The sequence below is a fragment of the Aotus nancymaae genome, unplaced genomic scaffold (genome assembly GCF_030222135.1).
Source record: "Aotus nancymaae isolate 86718 unplaced genomic scaffold, 86718_ANA_hifiasm-v0.15.2.pri h1tg000015l_0, whole genome shotgun sequence".
Classification (NCBI taxonomy): domain Eukaryota; kingdom Metazoa; phylum Chordata; class Mammalia; order Primates; family Aotidae; genus Aotus; species Aotus nancymaae.
In genome coordinates, this window is record NW_026988426.1 from 7,668,179 (window position 1) to 7,672,928 (window position 4,750).

Here is a 4,750-nt window from a genome sequence, read left to right on the forward strand (position 1 = left end):
GCATGTGACTCATGTCTAAGTAGTTTCATTTTGCATAGAGGAGCATCTAGAAACTCACAGCAGAAGATAAGAATGTACACATATTTTCCCGCTCAGTGCTTCCTTCATATTTTCGTGTCAGTGTCACAATTCAACATATGTCATCATGAAGACAGAGAAGATTTGGTTATTCATTGCTGTAAAAACAAATCTGTAGAATAAATGTGACTGTAAGCACTTCTGTTAGATGAGGGCCATTTTTAAGTGTTTTTTTTTTTTTTTTTTTTTTTTTTTTTGTCTTTCAAAGATAAAGAGCACCAGCTGGGGCTCACAACTGTAATCCCAGGACTTTGGGAGGTTGAGGTGGGCAGATTGCTTGAACTCAGGAGTTCAAGACCAGCCTGGGCAACATGGTGAAACCCAGTCTCTACAAAATATACCAAAAAAAAAAATAGCCAGTTGCAATGATGCATGCCTATAATCCCTATATGGGAGGCTGAGGCTCAAGAATCACTTGAACCTGGGAGGTGGAAGTTGCAGTGAGCCAAGATTGTGCCGCTGTACTCCAGCCAGGCGACAGAGTGAGACTCTGTCTAAAAATAAAAAGCTGGGCATGGTGGCTCACACCTGTTGACCCAGCTACTTGTTGGGAGGCTGAGGTGGGAGGATCACTTGAGCCTGGGAGGCAGAGGTTGCAGTGAGTGGAGATCAGATCACTCCACTCCAACCTGGGTGACAGAGTGAGACCCCTGCCTCAAATAAATAAATAAATAAATAGGCCAGGCATGATGGCTCACACCTGTAATCCCAGCACTTTGGGAGGCTGAGGTGGGCAGATCATGAGGTCAGGAGATTGAGACCATCCTAGCCAACACAGTGAAACTCCATCTCTACTAAAAATTCAAAAAAGTTAGCCGGGTGTGGTGACACTACCTATAATCCCAGCTACTCGGTAGGCTGAGTCAAGAAAATCGCTTGAACCCGGGAGGTGGAGGTTGCAGTGAGCCAAGATCGCACCACTGCACTCCAGCCTGGGCCACGGAGCGAGACTCTGTCTCGAAAATAAATAAATAAAAATATAAATAAATAAATAAAGCAAGGAAGCACGAATAGAAGACAAGGCAAAGTAAGCTCCTAAAACAAAGAAAGAAAATTAAAGGGTTTTTTCCAGATTGAGGTTCTCTCTTGACTCAAGGATCTGCCGTTATTTCATTTTGCATTAACAACTGTGTTGGACGCCTTTCTTCGCTGCTCCTTTCTGTGATCTCCAGGCCTCTCAGGTCCCTGCTGCCATCCTATTCAGTCCTTAGGCCTTTACAGCAACACTCAGCTGTGCTTTTGTCCCCACAGGCCAGGTGGTGAAAGCACAGCAAGAGAAACAAAAGCAGCGGGTGTTCTCCCCATGTTGTTGGGACCACAGCTCCTCTGATGGAGAGGATGATTTACCTACTCAGAAGGTTAGGCCCCGGGCGGCCACACTGCTATTACTGTCGCTATCATTGCAACTGCTATGACATTGGATTGCCTTGGGCTGGCACATGAGAGAACAGAGAAACGAAAAGACAAATCTTTTTTTTTGTCACCCAGGAGTTTCCCTGTGTCACCCAGGCTGGAGTACAGTGGTGTGATCTTGGCTCACTGCAATCTCTACCTCCTGGGCTCAAGAGATCCTCCTGCCTCAGCCTCCCAAGTAGCTGGGATTACATACAAGTATGTGCCACCATGCCCAGCTAATTTTTGTATTTTTAGTAGAGATCCAGGGTTTCACCACATTGGCCAGGCTGGTCTCGAACTCCTGCCTTCATGATTCACCTGCCTTGGCCTTTGAAAGTGCTGGGATTAGGAGAGAGATCCAAGATGGCTGATCACTAGCAGCTCGGGCACGTAGCTCCCAGTGAAAGCGCAGAGAACGAGAGGACGCCACACTTTCAGACGAATATTTGTAGCTCACGGACCAGGAGATTCCCAGCGGAGGAGCCCCACGGGTCGCCAGTGCGACTCTTGTGGCCGGCGCGGCGGTTTTGCTGGCGCCTTAAAGCGGCAGTTCTTGGTGCAGAGTCCGGAGATTCCTGGGCAGAAAGGCACCATCAATCTTAACACCGCTGTTTTGGCCGGCGCAGTGGATTGCTCAGTTTTCGGCGCTGGGAATCAAAAAGTTGGACGTCCGCTCAGAGACCTAGTTAGAAAGTCGGTAATTACAAAGACGACAGATGGATAAATATATAATCAAGGGAAGAAAGCAGCCTAAAAAGGCAGAGAACACTCAAAATCAGAATGCCTCTCCCTCTACAGGGGATCGCAATTCCTCATCAGTAATGGAACAAGGCTTAATGGAGAACGAGTGTGTTCCAGTAACAGAAGCAGGTTTCAAAACGTGGGTGATGAGAAACTTCTGTGAATTAAAAGAACTTGTTCTAACGCAATGCAAAGAAACTAAGAACCTTAAAAAAAGGTTTGACGAAATGCTAACGAGAATGGACAATTTAGAGAGGAATATAAGTGAATTGATGGAGCTGAAAAGCACCACACGAGAACTTCGCGAAGCATGCACAAGCTTAAACAGTCGAATTGATCAAGCAGAAGAAAGGATATCAGAAGTCGAGGACCAGCTCAGTGAAATGAAACGAGAAGACAAGATTGGAGAAAAAAGGATGAAAAGGAATGAGCAAAGTCTCCAGGAAATATGGGACTATGTGAAAAGACCTAATCTACGTTTGATAGGTGTACCTGAATGTGAGGAAGAGAATGAATCCAAGTTGGAAAATACTCTTCAGGATATCATTCAGGAAAACTTTCCCAACCTAGCAAGGCAAGGTAATATTCAACTCCAGGTAATACAGAGAACACCACAAAGATATTCTTCAAGAAGACCAACCCCAAGGCACATAATTGCCAGATTTATTAGGGTTGAAATGAAGGAGAAAATACTAAGGGCAGCCAGAGAGAAAGGTCAGGTTACCCATAAAGGGAAATCTATCAGACTTACAGCGGATCTCTCAGCAGAAACCCTACAAGCCAGAAAAGAGTGGGGACCAATATTTAACATCCTTAAAGAAAAGAACTTTCAACCCAGAATTTCCTATCCAGCCAAACTAAGCTTTATGAGCGAAGGAAAAATTAAATCCTTTGCGAACAAACAAGCACTTAGAGAGTTCACCACCACCAGGCCTGCTTTACAAGAGCTTCTGAAAGAAGCACTATACATATAAAGGAACAACCAATATCAGCCTTTCCAAAAATATATCAAAAAGCAAAGAACATTAATACAGTGAAAAATTTACATCAACTAATGGGCAAAACAGCCAGCTAGCATCAAACGCCAGTATTAAAGTTATATATATTTTAATTGAATAAAAAGCCAAAACCCATTGGTATGCTGCATCCAGACCCATCTTACATGCAGCGATACACAAAGACTCAAAGAGAAGGAGGAAGATTTACCAACCAGAGAGTAAAAATAAACAAATAAACAAAAAGCAGGAGATGCAATTCTCACCTCTGATAAAGTAGACTTTAAAGCAACAAAGATCAAAAGAGGCAAAGAAGGACATTGCATAATGGTAAAAGGATCAATGTAACAAGAATAGCTAAAGATTCTATAGATCAACGAGATAGAAAATTAACAAGGATATTCAGGATTTGAACTCAGACCCGGAACAAGTAAACTTAATAAACATTTATAGAACTCTTCACTTCAAATACACAAAACATACATTACCACCTCACACCTATTCCAAAGGTGACTATATAATTGGAAGTAAATCACTCCTCAGTAATCGCATAGCATCTCATAGGTTTAAATGAAATATTGGTTGGCTGTTTGTTTGTTATCTTCTTCCCTTATTCCTTCCTGACTACATCATTAAGTATAATTGTCAGTATAAAAGAGGTTTTCAATACCCATTATTAAATTGCATTCCAGCCTGGGCAAGAAAGCAATACTCCCATTCTCTCTCCCTCTTTCTTTTCCTTTTTCCTCCTCCCCATTCTCTTTCTTTCTCTTCCTTTTTCCTCCTCCCCATTCTCTCTCTTTCTTTCTCTTCCTTTTTCCTCCTCCCCATTCTCTCTCTTTCTCTTCCTTTTAAAAAAAAAAAAAAAAAAAAAAGAAAAAGGATAATTCTCCTTCTCCCCAAAAAAAAAAAAAAAAAAGAAAGTGCTGGGATTAGAGGTGTAAACCATCACATCCGGCCAGGAAAAGAAAAATCTTAATTCTACTTAGCATTAGGAGTTCCCTTTCCCCTCTCCTAAAGACAAAACTAGAAGGGTTCTCTTTCATTGCTCTCTCTTTATGCCCAGTGCCCAACTCTGGACATCAGGATGCCTTGAAATCAGAACAACAGCAAAAAGGGAAATTCACAGCCGGTTCAGTGGTATTTCAGATTATGGTCTTCTCCAATCTGCCTTCTAGTGCTTAAATTAAGAAAGCTCCATGCTTTCTGCCTAGGCTTTATAGCTACATTCACGGGAAGAGACAGGATGGAATGTGCTTACGTGGTCTTACCTGGAGCCAGAACTGCTGCCTCAGGAATTTTGCACTTTTTTTCTTCCCTGCTTGAAATAATTTTCACATAGATCTTTGTCAAACTCCTACTCATATTTCAAGTTTTACCTCAAATGTCACTTGCCCGGAGAATCCTTTCCTGATTACCCTCTTTAAAGTGGCCTTTCCTAAACCCACACTCCCCTTGCTCCATCATGCTGTTATATTGTCTTCATAGCATCCAGCACCACTTATTTCAAGTGTGTGTTTCTCGCTTCATAGCTGTTCTTC